Genomic DNA, 18,095 nt, shown 5'->3' with positions numbered 1-18,095 from the left:
GTGTTGCGCTTCGCTCATCAGTTCCTAGCCAAAGTGTGTGTGTGTTGCAATTTGATGACTTCAGGCCTTGTAGTTCCTTGGCTCCCTTTCTGGTCCTGGAGACATTAGCGGGAAAATTGTTTTCGTGCCTGAGTATGGTCCTCTGCCGCGCTCTTGTCGCTGCACATTCAGGTGGATATGGCTGTTTGAAAACCTGTGCTCACTACTGAAATGGGCAGCGGGCTTTGCTTTTTCTCGCATCTTCTGTGGTGCCTAGACAAAATCCTATTGCACTTAAAACAGCGCAGCTGCTTGGGTTTGCAGAGCTGAATTGGAGAGAAGTTTGCTGGGTTCTCCCCTTGTTAGGTTAAGGCTTTCTTTTGTATAGAGAACGTCCGTTTAGCCCAAGCTAACTAGGGTTCCTGTCATGAGCATATTTATGTCTGCAGGTTTCCACTATCATTTTTGTTTTCATTTGACCTCAGGATTTATTAGGCAAGATGGCAGGTGGATACATGATTTCACTGTGCTCTTTGGAGACCAGCTTTCTCACCTGGGGGAATCAAGCCATGTTAACTCCATTGGTGAGCATCGCTGCCTTCCTCGAGACTCTGCCTTAACAGCTGGGGAATTTGCTTAAGTCTTTTGAGTGTTTCCAGTGAAGTCAGTGACTCAACTCCCATTAACTGGCTGTTGTTTTTTTAATGCATCTGGATATCAGCCATAGTGTTAGGTCAGCTGCTTCATGTCATTGTGAAAGGCCAGAGGTTCTCAAACTGTGCTTCCCAGGCTGCTGGCAGCCCACAAGCTGCCTTCATGTTGCCCACCGAAAACACTGACCAACAAGGATACATGACTTCACAGAACGGTGCTCAGAAAAACAGGCACATCCATCCAATTAGGAAAGCAAGACTATGCTTTATTAAAATGCAAGGCATGCATTGCTTTGCTTTGTAGAACAAAAGAAGTTTATTAAGTAGTCTGGTGAGACCACCAGCAATTTTCAAGTCCATCCCCTCAAAAAGTTTGAGAACCACTGTTCTAGGCTAACTTCTGGCTAGTCAGAATAAATCAAAGCCATACTTAATAACAGCTACAATGAGAAGAAGCCAAATTCTGTAACCTGAATCAAGCATGCACGTATTTAAGTATAATTTTGAAATTCGCATTATTTATATTGCCTGTGCTGGCCATGAGCTATGCAAAGCGCTAAAAAAAACTACCTCTGTCCACCGGCAGTTGCGCTTAGAGCCCTTCTGTCCTCTTAAAAGTTCACCAGGCATTACCTACATATTTTCAAGCTTCTCTTTGCAGAAAGTAAAGCCACAGTTTTGGGTTTTGGATGACAGCACAAACCGCATATCCATTTCGTGGATCCGGCCTTTAATACTAAGCTGCACTTCAATCGCACAGTCGCTTAAACTCAGAGTAAATGAGAGTCGTGGTAGTAACTCTTCATATTTAAAAGCAAAACTATACTGGAAAGGCATTTTGTTCAAGATACTAAAATCCAGGCATTTTTCTTCTGACATTTCCCTTTTTAGACAGTGCCACTGGAAGAGACTCAGACAAATGCTATTCAGAGTAGACCTCTTGGAAATGAATGAACCTGGGGTAGCCATGCCCATTAACTACAGTGAGCCTACTCTGAGGACTAGCGTTCCTGGTTCTAAGCATCATGTAAAAGAAAATATTCTAAGCATAACAGGGAGAGCAGAAAACTGCATCATCTGACTGTAGCATTTTTTAAAAAATAAAATAGCACAATATACCTTTCACTAAAATCACTGATGTGTTCTCTGAAATACTGCTTGTCTCAGCAGGCAAAGAACATTTTTTTAAAAAATCACATGTTGCTAGCCCATTTAACTGCGCTGGGTCAGATTGACCCAGGCTTTATGTCCGTCTTAGAAATCCTTGGAAAAGAAAAGGTTTGAATGTGACGGAGGCATCTTCTCTGCCAGGCTTGTAACTATTAGCAGAAAAGAAAGAGCATTCTCTGAAATTCCCAGTACTATCCAAGTGCACATGAAGGTGCCTTGGGCACATATGCAGGGTTATATGTGAGGCTGCCATTTGCTAGTTGGTTTCAGTGGTGTTGCTGCCGCAGCAGTTTGATAGATAACTCTGGGCAAAGGACACAAAGCCTGTTAACAGAAAACCTGGGGAGGACTAAAGAAAATACAAGGGTTGGCAGGGCTTTTTGCTCCAGCTTGTTTTCTAAGTTGTAAAAAAATAGGAGAGGCAGGACTTAGAACTTTTGTGGCAAGTATGAAAGGTGGTAGGCAAGGTCTGTGGAAGAGTTCCATTTTTCAAAGTTTGCCTTGGGAAAGATCTGGGTTTATAGCTGGAAGCAATTAGAAAAGAGGTCTCTGAACTGCTTCCTGTTGTTGACCTCAGATCTGTCCTCAGGCAACTTTAGTGTGTGGCCGTGTACATGCCATATACATTTAGAGCACATGACTCCTCCCCCTCCTCCAAAGACTCCTGGGAACTGTATTTTGTTAAGGGCATTGGAAATTGTAGCTCTTTGAGGCACAAAATACCATTGCCTGGCTTCTTGGGGGAGAAGTATGGTGCTTTGAATGTATGGTGTGTAACCAGCCTAAGTGTTGCTTGTCTTATACCTATGGGTTTATATATATATATATATATATATATCTCACTTGAATAAGGTTTCCTGGTGAGCTGTGGCTCACCTTCACCCTTTCTGCTGGCCAGAAATGTGTCTTGCCACCGCTCTGCACAAAGGAACTTACTAGGGTCATTTTGTGGCAGATAATCCTGTGCATCTGAGTCTTACAGTTGATTCAGGCATGTTTTGCTGTGTGAATCCAGTTTTAGCTCCAGATTCTGCTTTTCATCTTCTCTTGTAAATTTGTACATCTGAAGGGGTTATATCGCACTTATTTCCTAAAGCTGCCCAGATGAAACTCCAGTTTAATCCTTGCAAGGCATGAGCAGTGGCTTTTGGGCCTCTTGGACACTTCTTGATTAATGCTTCCACTTCTTCTTGGTCCTACAGGATGATAGAGACAGATCTGGGTTTTAGTCTTGGCATGTCAGCCCGCAGATGACACCCCGGTGGTATTAATTTAGTCAGGAGCACTACAGAAGTACATCCAGATGGATGGCATCTCAACTATGTCTTGGCATAATGGATGACATCTCAGCTGTAGACATTATGAAGCCCCATGTCCCAGTGATGGCTTTACTGTGGAAAAGAGACTAGAGATGTTTTGTAGGTGAAGCCTGGAACAGATAGCGCTCTGATCTAGGAAACATTTCCCTACTTGTTTTTGCATGCATCTTGATTTTTACGGATGTCTTTATTCATTAATTTGCCATACTTTTGGGAAAACCTAGCACCTTTGTTCCAAAGGAAAATATATTTGTGTCCCAACACTAACTCTCTTTAAAATTCCTGCTTCCTATTCATTCCAGCTTCTAATGTTTGAACTTTTCCTTTCCATTCAGTTTAGAGTGCAGTCCAGCAAGAATTATGGCTTTGGAGCTCTGTTCCATTTCAAAGTGTTTTGTCTTAGCCTGGGTGATGTAGATATAGGGTGAGCATAGTCGTTTAAGGGATTGTGCTCTTAAGTCAGCAATGTGCTTGTGATAGAAGAGGACCTGGCGCCATCATGTTGGTGTCAATAGATTTCCTCCACCACCTTTTTTTAAAAAAATTAATCGATCTATTAAGTTCATTTGAACCTAGCAGTGTGCTGCTTTTATATTCTGCCTTGCCTTAATCCTAAAAGTACTCATTGCTTTCACATTTATTTATTGGCAAGCAAACACTTTTTGTGTCTGCTCCAGCAAATCTGCCCACCATTTAATTTAACATCCCTCAAACGTGTGTTCCTGTTTTTTAATGCCAAAATGAAATTCTGCAACATTTTTTTCAACACACACACACACTCCCAGAAGCATTTTCAGTCATTAGAGTGGGTCAAATGTTTTAAGAGAGGGCACAAATGATCCCGTGTTTGTTTTGTTATTTATATTTATATAAAAAATGTTTACATCTTTTTCTCTGCCTCAAATCTGTATTTTAAAAACAACTTTATCCCCCTTCCCTTGCTGACTTTTAAAAATGCTGTTTTGTTTTTTTTCTTTTATAAAGTAGTTGACTTGGACTTACAATCTTGGGTTTATGGATTTCCCCCAATTCAGTTGTGTCATATTCTGTTGAGTTGGCTCTGCCCTGCTTTCTGCTGTGTCTTCTCAAATTACATGCAGGATTTTTGTAATTTTCAGAAATGGTGGTCCCCAAGCATCTTACTTTCCTAGCTTGCTGTAGCTTTCATTTGCACAAATTCTTTCTTAAGTAAGCCATAGGTATCAAGTGGTGTGCATCAAAACACAGGCAAAATTTTGTTGCATTCGTTTTTTAAGGGCCAAGGCTATAGTTCTGTGGGACTCTGGCCAAGCCTCTATCTGAAACACAACGATTGCAGGAATGAAGCCCTTAGATTATTCCTAGGGCGTGTTAGCTCACTAATTTGTGAACTAACAAATTTGGACTTTTCTCATTAAGTACAAATCCTGTTGAGGTGATCGTATATATGATCACATAACTTAAGTAACAACTCCAGTTGCCTGCTTTTTAAGGCACATCACTGCTTGTGTACTCTGCTTACTCAATTGGGAAGAAAATCACGTCAACAGAATGGAAAGCTGCAAGAAGATCAAACCGCATGTGTACTGGGACCTTTGCAAAATCAAAAGCCAGAAGAATAGAAGAAAGCAAATGCATTTGTGCCTCTCTGCAAGCGGGACGAGAGAAATGGGAACCACTAAATTGAGCAGGGTGGGAATCTTCTTTTTTAAAAAATTGTTTTGTATAAAGAAAACTTCTTTCTAAAGAAGCATAATCAATCCTCTGCAAATAGTAATAGGTGAGGCCAGACAAACTATTTCTAGGTACAAGAGATGAATCGAAACTTTTTTTCTGTCCTATGAAACGACTCTCCTCCCTTTCCCATTTCGTACAATTAAAAGGTTGGTCCACTTTCTTGTTTGTGGCTACTTGTTGTGGGGGGGGAGGGGAATATGAAATTATGTGTAGAAAATAGACAACAGGTTTGTATTTGCTCAGTGAGCGGATAAAGTGTTGTGTCTGTGTATATATCGATTCTACTGTGTAGTCCACAAAGTAACATTGGTAAGAGAAGAGTGTATCTTTATTCACAAGGTAGTTTAATAGCGTAAAATGGAAGAATGCTTTAAGATTCCTGAAGATAAAAGGGCCTGGATCTCTCTCTGTTTACATGACTCTGATCCTAAATGCACTCCTGTTAGATGTTTGTATCTATACTGATGATAACACTGGTAGAGGAAACGGTTCTCAGTGATCTTATTTGTGCAAATTCACAGAGATCAGTAAATTTTTGGGTGTGCCATTATATTTCTCTTCCACACAGAAAAGTAAGTTTTTTCCCTCCTTTGCTTAATTCGCGGAGTGGAATTTAAAATTACCGAATTGGAATCCCTTTTCTCTGATCTTTTGCATAGATCTTCCCATGGCAGAGAAGCTTGGCTGAACGGTCATCTTCTCGCACCTTTCCTTGCTATATACAGGCCTACAATATTTGCACTAAAAAAAAGATGTCAAAAATAATTATATGAAAGCTGGTTGGAAAAAGCTTGCTGCTACGAAAGAACATATGAAAATAATGGCCATGCTTTTCAGTTTTAATGGAGTAGTACCATTTTGTAAAGTAAAAAAAAAAAATCAATCTAGAATGAAACGAATGAAGGTTTTATATATCTTGTCTTAAATATTACCGTTTTTACTTTCTCTCGCCCTTCCTTTCCCCCACCCCATCTTGATACCATTCCATGCCTGTCATTGCTCCTTTTCGTGATGATTGAATGTGTTCACTACCCCCAACCTGCAAGTTCAAACACTTGTAAATTACGCTTTCATGGCACTGCGGACACCTTTTTTGTATAGTGAGAGCTAACTGGAGTTCTTCTCTCTCTTTGGTTGAAGTCATTAAAAGATATCCTTTGAAGTCATTAAAAGATTCTCTTTGTGATGACTTAATTAAAAGCTTGCATTCTCCTTCTGTGTAAACAAGCATTGATAACGCTGGCACCTCCAGTTACAGATAGGTAGCCTCCAAGACGGTTGGTATATTTTTCTTGGAGGGATTCGAGCACAGTCTGAGAAATTTAGGTTTGTGTGCAATTTAATCCACTTTCACTTAGCGCTCTTTGATTCTACTGTACTTTAAAATGCTCTTTTAAAAAAAGAAAGAAGCAAACTTTTTTTTCGGTCAGGAAAGGGATGGGGAAATGTATTGATAACTTTGAAATGAACAGATGGTCAACAAGAAGATGTGTAAACAAATCGGGATGAATGCTCAGGTTTTTTTAAAAAAATAATATCCCCACTCTAAAAACAAGAACAGCAACAACTCAGAACAAATGTTCCATAAGGAACGGACACAGTTTAACCGCTACATAAGCTTTGCACAAGCAAATTGTGCAGCAGCAGGAGTGGCAGGTCAGAAAGTATCTTCCATCCGATGAGATTCTTCTTGGAATGGCTTTTGAGAAGTGGGGATAAATGGGGAATAGGGGAGAGGCTGAATAAAGGAACTTCCATAAAAGGGAATCCCTTCACCAAGAGTTTCATCAGACTTTTAAAAAATGGGGGAAGAGACCGTGGGGGTGTGTTATAAGAGAGCAGGAATGCATAATAATGTTCAGCTCCAGAAGGAAAGCACTTGCAGTATGATTAAAGTGGTGTTCTAAATATGGTTGCACTGATGATTATGATGATAACATGAGTGCACTCTTATTATCCCCCAGTCTGTTTGCATAGTTGACATTCTTTCCTGGATAGACAACCCTGTGTGCTTAATGACTGCATGGCAGGGAGACAAATCCGCACGTGCAGCTTTTTTTGCCACTTGTTGGCTATCTCTTTTAAAGGCACTGGAGTCTGTTTGCCGACAAAGGAGTGCTTTTAAGGCTCCCCTGTTCTGCTTCTTTTTAATGCAAAATCTTGTTAGAAAGGCTTGGGAACATGAAGCGTTCCCTGAAAGGCTTGGATAGCTGAGGAATTAAAACAGGAGAAGCAAGAACGCTAGGCATTGGGCATGCTTTTAATTGCTGGGCGCGAGTTTCAGAAATCAATAGGTGAAGCTTTTCGCAGTGTAGAGGAAAAAACTGATCACCGCCAAGGGAAGGAAAGTGGCAAACTGTAGGTGCTGCATTGTACATAACTAAACATATCTCCTGTGGCTTCCAATCCTGACCTGTAGATTCGCTGTCTCCCACAGCTACCACACTGTGCTTTTGTGACAACATACTGTGTTACCATAAAGGATATGCATTTCCGCAAACCAATTTGCATGCAGCCTTCCTATTTGCCAAAGTGCTGCCTGTTATGGATGGCAGGGTCCATATTGCACAGAATGAATTTTCACCAGCGCATCTGGCATGACATGGGTCCAATGACATCTATGTATCAGTTACATTAGAGGGAAGGTATTACTGGGTTCTTCTTGCACTCACAGACTACATTTCTAAAAAAGGGATGAGATGCATCACAGCACACGAGGTACTTGAATTATTTTAAGAAAATAATTTTGAAAACCCAGGGAATGGAAACGGCTGCCTTAAAATGGTGTCCACCACCATACACCTGCTGGATTCTGGCAAGTCCATGGTCTGTTCTGGCATGGTTCCAGCTGAAGCAAAAGCCTGCAATGTCCAATAATTCATATCTCCCCTGCCTTCCTCAACTTAGTGCAGGAGGTGTACTTGGTTCATTAGTAGTACATTTCTTGCCTAGTCCGTAAACCAGGCACAGACAACTGAGGGTGGTGTTGGTGTTTCAGTGTGGCTCCCCAGACCTCTGTCTGGCCCTCAGCCCTCTCACTAGCCCCACCCTCTCTTCTTAAGCCACACCTCTCAGAAGCCGTTCACACCCTGAGGCTTTTTGCCTGGCTGAAATAATGTCTTTTACTCTTGATAATGCCTGCTGCTTGTTGATGGAGAACGCAAAGGCAAGTGTGTAGAAACAAGCCAACTATACCAAGGTAAAGTGCTACCTCAGGTTACAGACACTTCAGGTTACAGATGCTTCAGATTACAGACTCTGCTAACCTGGTAGTAGTACCTCAGGTTAAGAACTTTGCTTCAGGATGAGAACAGAAATCGTGTGGCGGTGGCACAGCGGCAGCAGGAGGCCCCATTAGCTAAAGTGGTACCTCGGGTTAAGAACAGTTTCAGGTTAAGAACGGACCTCTGAAACGAATTAAGTTCTTAACCCAAGGTACCACTGTAAAATGTATATTATCCATTGCTTAGCCTATTTTTGCCTCTGGCTCCAGCCCACTCTGGCATGTTCCCTGAAAATAATGTGGCCCTTGCTATGAATAGAGGCCGCCCACCGCTGCTGTAAAGAACATAGCTTGATGGGTGCAGGGTAATGACAAATAACAAAGAATGATTTTGGTGTCCAAGAAGCTGCCTCATGCCACATCCTATGTGTCTATGTAGCTCTGTGTTATCTCCTCGGAATGGCAGCAGCTCTCTTCCCGAAGCTTGTGGAAGATCCCAGATACAAAGTCTAACCTGTGACATGCCTCCACCTCTGAGGTGTGGTTGCTTGCTCCTCTGGCACATCTGTTATCTTTTAGGGCTATTGAAATGGCTGTTTACACCGGGGCCATACGTACATAAAAAGAGCTTGCCTCGTTATTTCTGGGATTCAGTGTACGCCTCCTGCTGCACTCAGACCCTGTTTGTACACAATGTGCTTTTTGCAAGACACATGGTTCTTCTCCAGAGACTCCACGTTCCCTGAGCAATTCCTAAGCTGGATTGTCTTTCAGCCTCAACAAGCAGCCCACAGACACTGGAATCTGTGCGCAGCTACTATAATTTAGATCTGAAGGATGAAATTATATGGCAGCGCAAACCTCATGACTGCTTCAGTCCCCTTTCCGCGGGCAGCTAAGTTAAACCACACTTTGCCTTCCCACAGGAGTTCTGTTCTTTCGTTGCCTTCCTGTCTTCCTGTTTTTAACACCCCCAAGAAGCAAAAAGCTGATGGACAAAGCTTTTCTCACAGAAATTTGGGGTGTATTGTAATGGGTAAATTACAGTCCCCAGGGTTATTTGGGAAAAGAAAATGTGCTTTGAATGTATGCAGCCATACATTCCCACTCAACGTATTTAGGTAGGATATCTTCTGTCAAGGATCAAATAATTCTATAGGTTTGAGATCAGCCTTTCACACTGTTTCCTGGGAGTAAGCCCTGCTGAAATCAGGAGGGCTTACCTTTGAGTAGACATGCATAGTGTTACAGTATTTCTTTTCCCTTTCGGTATGGGGAGGGTTGTGACAGGTGGATTTGGAGAAAAGCAGTTGAACTGATTTTTGTGTGTGACAAGTGTTCATAAAAGTTTTAGTTCTGTCAGGATGCATGACTTTGCAAGCCTGAGTCATGGGTTAGAGAGAACCTGCTGTGATGAGACTGAAAAATATGTTTCTGTTGTTTTTAACAAACCACTGTTTACAATACACTGTGCAATCTTTCAAGATACACATAATTCTTCCTCAGGGTAGATAGTAAAAAAACCCCCACCAAATTTAATGCTTTAGACCAAGGTATTATGTTAAATGTTGTGTGAAGCAGCAGTTTTGAGCCCTAGCAGGTCAGAGAAGGAAACCCATACAGATTTACAGCCTAATCTATACATGTTTACTCTGAAATAAGTTCCACTATGCTCAATGGGTTCATAACATACTATGTATATGCTAACAGTTAGGGCCTCGGCTTACACTGAAGCATGTTCGACTGAACAAGCAATGCAGCTCCCATGGACAATATAAAAACCAGGAAATGGATAGCTACTAATAGCTTCATCTCCACAATGTTTCAGAGCTCCTAGACAGCACAGATTCACTAAATGACAATGAGATAGGAATGTCTTTACAGCCTTCCCTTAATTTGTTTCATCCTCATTTCAAACCAACCAAGTTGGAGGCCGTTTCTGCATCTAGTGTTGCAATCCCACATTTCCAATCAACATTTCATGCAAAATTAAGAAACCAGAACCTATCAAGAAGCTATTCCTGGCCCTGGAGACAAACCTATGTACCCTGTGGTAGAGAGAGATGAAAAAACAACAGCTTCTGTACAGTACAGTGGTACCTCGGGTTACATACGCTTCAGGTTACACATGCTTCAGGTTACAGACCCTGCTAACCCAGAAATAGTACCTCGGGTTAAGAACTTTGCTTCAGGATGAGAACAGAAATCATGCTCTGGCAGCTCGGCGGCAACAGGAGGCCCCATTAGCTAAAGTGGTGCTTCAGGTTAAGAACAGTTTCAGGTTAAGAACGGACCTCCGGAACGAATTAAGTACTTAACCCGAGGTACCACTGTATTCTGTCTCAAACTGCAGCAAAGAAATGAAAATAGATCTTGAGGGGAAGGAAAAGATTAACTGCTCAGGCGGCCAACAACAACCATATTGTAAAAGTATGTAACATAATAGCAAAAAAGCACCTTTCAGACACGTATTTATTTATTAAATATATTAGTAAACTGTTTTTAAAAACAAAATGGTTTTCAACCTGCCCCCCTAACCATTGATTTTTATGGCTCTATCTACACACTACAGACTTATTTTGTTTTTTGTTTTTCCTAAATTAATTGCCATGACTTCCCTAAAAGGCTCCTGGGAATTGTAGATGCTGAGATGTTAAAGATCCGTTGTTGTGTGTTCCCATGCCCCCCCCCGGGGGGGGGGCTGTTCCTGTTCAGGCTGCAACTTACAGAGCTCTCTGTGAAGGGGAAGTAAACCCACTGCGCCCATAAGGATGCATATGGCCAACGGCTCCTTTCAACAACTGTATGGCTTACCCTAACATTTGATCGCAACCGAACTGCATATTTGAAGTGTAGTTCTGAAAAGTGATTGTCAAAAAATAGCTCTCGTTAATACCAAATACCAAATCCTAGAACGCAGAACTGAAAGCAAAGGGTGTGGCTGTGCCCTGTTGTTGCAGATAGAGAGAGAGAGAAAGAGAAGAAACCGCAGTCTTTTCTAAAGGCTCTCTCTGAACTGTGCTTTTCAGGGTTGGAAATAGGGCACTGAAGCCAGGAAAGGCGCCATGTCCATTTGGCCTAATTTCCTGTTTTGGAAGGTACCTAAGCCTCCTCCCTCCAAAATGGAGATGTAGAAAGGCTGTAATTGCCACCTTCCCTCCCACACAATCCTGTCATACCATGTCAGTCAGAGAAGATTAATGTTCCTATGTAATGTAACCCGGCCGTCTCTTTGTTCAGCCATGTGTATTTTGCCTTTTATTCTCGGCTGACATTCAACGCTCACGTTGGCCTTTAAAGAAAAGCTGCACCTAAAATAAGTTACCTGAGGAGAGTTGCCACTCAGGGCTGGCGCCAGACTTTAGGGTTCTCTCAGCACAGAACTGCTGAGACCCACCCCACAAACACGCACGGACACAATGGGGGCATGCTTTCTTCTTCAAGAGCTACTGCTTCAGTAGCGGCGACGCCCCACCCCATGAACGCTCCTCAACCTACCCCTCTTCCCCCTTCTTTTCTTCCCAGCCTAACACTGCATGTAACACTAATGTCTCACAACAAATGAAACTGATTGGTAGAAAACGCAGCTTGAAAAAAAAGAAAATGCACGTATTTTTGTAAACTAATAAATCTTAAATAAAAATTATTTAAGAAGGAAAGAACACCACTGACCAGATTTCACACCAGGCCCCTGGGCTGCCTTCCAGCAGGTGGGCAGGTGGTGGTACCATCCCTTGAATGGGAGCCAAGCTGGGCTCCCATCTGCAGTGACCACTTGCCATTTTAGCTTATCCAAAACGCAATGCCCCAGCTGATAGATGGATGAAATCTATTTCTTTATTTTTATTTGCTAAGCATTTCTTTATAAACAGCTTATTATTCTTAAATCTTCAAGAGGTATACAATACAATCCAGTTGATAGTTTTTACACTTGTGTAAGCTGCCTCAGCCATCACTGAAAAGTTGTGGGAGTTTGAGAAACATGTCTCCAAGATTTCAGGAGCTGCCACGAACAATAAGAACTTTCAGGCAACAACAACATTACCTAAAAATTGGCAGTATAGAACAAAGACTCTGACTTGGAAAAATATTATTTCCTTAGTACTGAAAGGAGGTAGAGAATCCCGAATGATGGGTGATCGTGTTTACAATTATTTACTTATTACACTTAAATCAGGGGCATCTAACCCCCAGTTTGGGGGCTTGATCCATGCATTCCCCCCCCCGAAACCCCCAAGAGCCTCCACTGATTTTGGCAGTGACAGCAAAACAGAGGGAGAGAAATAAAGCAGATACAGGTGAATGCAACCTTCGAGGCAAAAAAGAAAGGCTCAAGCCTTATTTAAATTATGCTTTTTCTCCAAGGAGGTTAGGATAGCACACATAGTTCCTCCTTCTGCCATTTTAGTAAAGGTAAAGGGACCCCTGACCATTAAGTCCAGTCGTGGCCGACTCTGAGGTTGTGGCGCTCATCTCGCTTTATTGGCCAAGGGAGCCAGCGTACAGCTTCCGGTCATGTGGCCAGCATGACTAAGCCGCTTCTGGCGAACCAGAGCAGCGCATGGAAATGCCGTTTACCTTCCCGCCAGAGCGGTACCTATTTATCTACTTGCACTTTTGTGCTTTCAAACTGCTAGGTTGGCAGGAGCAGGGACCGAGCAACGGGAGCTCACCCCATCATGGAGATTTGAACCGACCTTCTGATCGGCAAGTCCTAGGCTCTGTGGTTTAACCCACAGCGCCACCCGCGTCCCTTATTCTGCCATTTTATCTTCGCGCAAAACCTGTGAAATAGGTTAGGTGAGAAAGAGTGACCGGCACGAGGTCACTCAGCAAGCTTCATAGCTCAATACAGATATTTAAACCTGGGCCTCCCCACTTGCAATCTCTTTTTTTAAAAAAATATTTTATTAGGTTTTCACAATAAAAAACATACAAAAACAGAGAAAATACAACATCACAAAAAATACAATACAAAAATACAAACATTAAACACATCAAACGAAAAAGAAAAACACATATAGTAACAAAAAACAAAAATTCCCTCTTTCTTAATTTCTCATCTTCAATTAACTTATTTTCCGGACTTCCTCACGTCTCCCATTCTTGTATCCCTTTTTAGAAATTAATTCAGCAAATTCATATCCTATTAATTTATCTGTTATTAATCCAATCTTACATTTTACTTTGTTGCTAAAGCCCCTGCAATTCATTTCAATGTCCTTAACATTCATAAATTTTACAATATCTCTGCAAATAAGTTTTAAATTTCTTCCAATCTTCCTCCATCGTCTCCTCTCCCTGGTCTCGGATTCTGCCAGTCATTTCCGCCATTTCCATGTAGTCCATTAGTTGCATCTGCTAATCTTCCAAGGTGGGTAGATCTTGTGTCTTCCAATGCTTTGCGATGAGAATTCTTGCTGCTGCTGTAGCATACATAAAAAAAGTTCTATCCTTCTTTAACACCGATTGGTCCACTATGCCCAGCCCACTTGCAATCTCTTTGCAATCCACTTGCCTTCTCTTTGGTGGTACCCAAAATGTAGCGTACCCCTGCTCTAACTGCTATACCACACTGGCTGAACCAGAGAATTCCCTTTCATAGCCTATGTTTCATTCCTCAGTTTCCACTGTTGGACAGATCATGCTTCTGAACACCACTAGCTGCAAACCACAAGAGGGGAGAGCGCCGTTGTACACAGGTCTTGTTTGTGGGCTTCCTGTGGGCCACTGGTTGGCCACTATAAAAACAGGAAGCTGGACTAGATGGGCCTTTGGCCTGAGCCAGCAGGCTTGTCCTATAGTCTTACAAAGAGAGAAAACACTTGCATGGATGCGTATTTAGTGATATTTAGCAACACAATAGTTTAATGGCCTTAGGTTGTTTCAGTGAAGTCTACAGTTTGCTGCCTAATCTGATGCATTGCCTACAACACACATACTTGGTATTCAGGTCTCTGAGGAACACTTCTGCTTTTATGGGTGGAAAGCCTTGGGAAAATTCATGCCCGGGAGACACAAAATGGGAGTGGTGGCTGTGATAACCCCAGTGACATCAGCCCTAGGTCCTTAGCTTGTTCCTCAAGGAGTTTCCCAAAGAATGTTTGAACAAAGGACAACACGATTATCATCTTCCTGCTTCTGCCTAAATCTCTTGTATTGCTACAAGAATTTATCCCTGCTCTGATCACCTCAGCTGTAATGAGAGGAAGCCCAAAACAGTAAATGATAATAGTGTCCCAAAATGGCCCTTTGTGTCCTATCATAATGGGCTGCTTCAGATATAACACTGAACCTTGGCTTGTTCTAACTCTAGCTTAGACACCCAACCAGGACGTCATGTTTCAGACACACAAATTTAAAATATTAAGTGGTTTGTCGTTGCCTTAGAATAAAATAAATGCAGGCAAACCATTGCTTGCTCAGTTTCCCAAAACTGGGGCAGTGTGGTGGCAAGGAGACTGAGCTAAGAATCGGGAAACCCCAGGTTTACTTTGAAGGCTTGAAAGCACTGTAGAAGGTCTTGTTATTTTATTGTTGCTGCTGTTATTAATGTATTATTTTACATACTATCTTCTGCCTGAATCCTAGCAGCACCAGGAGGAACAGCCCACCCCACAAATCAGGATTCTTCCATCTTATTATGTTGCATGTGTAAGACTAGGCCTCAGGCAGAATCTACCAAGCAGCTTATCAGCAAAGAAAGATGCAACTTCATTGTAATCCATTTAATACATTCTGCGCCTGTCCTGACTTCCAGCTAGGAATGAAGATAAGGCTGGGGGCTTAACTCTGTCATTTGCCTCTGCCGGAAAGGCTGGGAGGGGGGACATATCTGGGTGAAACTGTCATTTTCAGTTTCTCCTTATTCCATCCTTAAATTCAATGGTCCACATTCCCCCAGCAGTTTGTAGTTGGCTGGGTTGATTTTTTTTAATGTCCTCTTGAAAATTCATCATCAGCATATAACTACAATTTTCTCCTAATATACACAAATTTGTACAAAGCAATCTTGCATAATATATTGCAATTTTGTATGTTATTTGCACTAATACAAGCATTTTTATGCACAAACACACCCTACTATGTGCAACTTCATACATGTTTGTTGGCATTACAAGATTCAGAGAAGTGCAAATTTCAAAGGGTGGTTCATGTATTATTTCCAAAATGCAGATTAGGGAGGTTCGCCTTTAAACGTGAACTGAATTCTCCTGAGGCAGGGGTGAGCAAAACAGTTTTCAGGAGTTTCCCCACTCTTGCCCCTTGTGTTGCTACCATAAGTTTTGTATCTCTTTTGTAGGAAAAGTATACTTTTTTGTTCATTCCACAATGCATTTGTGCATAAGAATGCTTATATTAGTGAAAACAACTGCACTATATTATGGAAGATTGCTTTGTGGAAATAGAGAAGTGTGTGCTCTCTATTTGCTATGTTTATTTCCCTGATCACATGTAGCACGCGTGCCTCCATTGCCGCAGACATGCAATCTCACATTAGAAGAACATAAGAGCCCTTAAAAAACCAGAAGCTTTCTTGTTGGGTATAACAGGACATGAACTACCAAAAGAGCGGAGTAAGTTGTTTATGTATGCTACAACGGCAGCTCAGATTCTACTAGCCCCAAAATGGAAGGATGACAAGATACCAACAAAAGAATGGCAAGTTAAGCTTATGGCATATGCAGAAATGGCGAAACTGACGAAAAGAATCAGAGACAATGATAATGAAGAATTTAAAAAAGACTGGGAACCTTTTATGTTTTTTTTACAGAAATACTGTAAAGATATGGACTCACTAGCAGGGGTTGATTAAACACTTACAAGTAAGAAAATGAGATAAAAGGACAACATGGAATGAAATGGACTGTAAGATGTAATCATCGAGGAAAATTTTGTATAAAACTGATAAGAAAATAAGAGCATTAAGGTGTAAGATTATAAAAATAAGATAATAATTAAGCAGAAGTAGTAAATATTTAAAGAAGCAGAAGGGGAAGTTGAGGAAAGCCATTTTCTTGTATATGACAAATGTTATATTGTGTTATCTGATTGAATATTAAACTGTAAAAACCCAGTAAAATCTTTTTTAGAGAAGAAGAAGAAGAAGAAGAAGAAGAAGAAGAAGAAGAAGAAGAGAACAATGGCCCATCTAATCTAGCACCCTGTCCTCACAGTGGCCAAGCAGACGCTGATGGGAAGCCCAACAAGCAGAACTTGAATGCAACAGCAATCTCCCCATCTGTCTTCCTCTGCACCTGTTGTCTCAAGGGAAGTGCTACTAGGAAATCTGCATAGGCATCTCCTTCTGACAATGGGCCATGCTGCAGAACCAGCCCGTCATTTTTTTTGGCAGAGAGGAAGGAATCAATTCAGCCTCATGTCACCACCCAGAGGAGGAGATCCCTTTTCCCCCAATTCGCAATGATGTCTCAGCCGCTCTGCCTGCCTAGCAGGATCTAAGGAGTCACCGCAGCCCTTTTCAGGAATAACCTGCTGCCATTAGGGGCTGAGCCTGCATTGAGCTCAGGAAGAAAGAGACGACCTCTGGTATGGGACTGGCAGTGACTAATGTCAATATTTATAGCTCTTCTTCCTTTCCTTCAGGAAGTTCTTATGGAGAAGTCAGCCTGAGAACTTGATTTGTGACGACAAAAGACGGAGCCTTCATTCACAGCGAGGTTGACTTTGGCATAAGTTATCACCAACAGAAGATGAGGTGATTAAAAACTGTGACTGGAATGCACCACTTCAGAATGGGGATAGGGAACTCACATGATGGAACAGTCTCCTGGGAGGAAACCTGTACACAGAAAACCAGTATGTCATGGAGCAGAATATGCACACCATCCCTTCTCTCTGACATCAGATTCATTATAAGCTGGGATCTTGTTATTTATTTATTGGGTGTGGAAGATCATCCAGTAATGTAAACCCTCACCTGCAGTGTAAGTGGTACAGTCCAGGCAGAGGCTTACCACTTTATCTGATGTTTGTGGGAACTAGGACTAGAGAGAGAATTCTGCTGCTGCTGTTGTTGTTGCTGCTGCTGTTTTTAAGCAGAATAACCTTTGTGGGTTGTTGAGAAAGGACTCAATTAACCAGTCGTCTGGAAGTGCCCTTGGTCCAGAATGGTGGCTTATGAAGATGTAGATCAACAAACAAACAAACAAACAACAGGTTTGGGGGTCACACAAAGCTAAAAGTCTCTTTCTGTCTCAGGCATGCTGAAACTTTTCGCTGATAATGATGTGGATTAATGGGCCAATTTTCCCCAGAAGGCGATAGCACTTCCTTGGAGATTCACACCCATCCTGAAGATGTGGGAGCTGGGAATATATGCGTGATGTGACTGGCAACCAGGGAAAGGGATTGCCAGGAAGCAGATGGGGACTAGAGTAGAGGGTAAGGTAGGAGGGAACTTGGATCGTCCTGTTCTTGCTGGGTTTTCACAAACCTGGAGTGATGTTGCTTGGGATTTAGCACTGACTGCCCTGATTGCCCAAACCCTATGATACCTGTTCAATCCGTACATTTGCAAGCCAAGAGATTACACGTTTGGATTACTCGCTGGTTTTCCGGTGCATCTGTCTGATGTACAGTTTCATTTAACATACACGAAGCACGTCTGTATAACCCTGGCAAGTGCTCTGACATCGTTTTCATTGCCAGAGCACAACATTTCAAATTCAGAAACAGGAAGTGGGTTAACAAAGGTTCCGTGAGTCTTCTGCGTTCTCTGTTCTTGTGGAAATTGATTCTCTGTAAAGGCTGTCCTGGATTTCCCATCATTCAGGGAGAGAAAAATATTATTCTTTGGAAATTAGATGCCCATAAATGTGGGCACTGACTCATGCCTGCCTGGAGGTTGCATCCTCTGAACTGAAAGCCCTCCCTTTGGATAGTGGGAAATGGGGTGTGGCTACCCAGTGGCAAGGGAAATGCAATCAACATGTGCTCAGAGGGAGTGGGTGGCATTCAACTAAGTGCTATGCAGAGTAGGCCCCTTGAAACCAGTCGCACTCATTAATTTCA

General features: G+C 42.0%; 1 long non-coding RNA gene across 1 annotated transcript in view; it reads right to left on the bottom strand.

Annotated features, from left to right (window-relative positions):
• LOC309527909 overlaps positions 1–18,095 on the bottom strand; it is a 264,484-nt gene that overhangs the window by 144,296 nt on the left and 102,093 nt on the right. The gene's annotated exons all lie outside the window — the stretch shown is intronic.

Source organism: Podarcis vaucheri, assembly GCF_965113315.1.
Source record: "Podarcis vaucheri genome assembly, chromosome: 3".
Lineage (NCBI taxonomy): Eukaryota > Metazoa > Chordata > Lepidosauria > Squamata > Lacertidae > Podarcis > Podarcis vaucheri.
The sequence above is the reverse complement of the archived record's forward strand: the minus strand, read 5'-3'. Positions and strand labels throughout refer to the sequence as shown.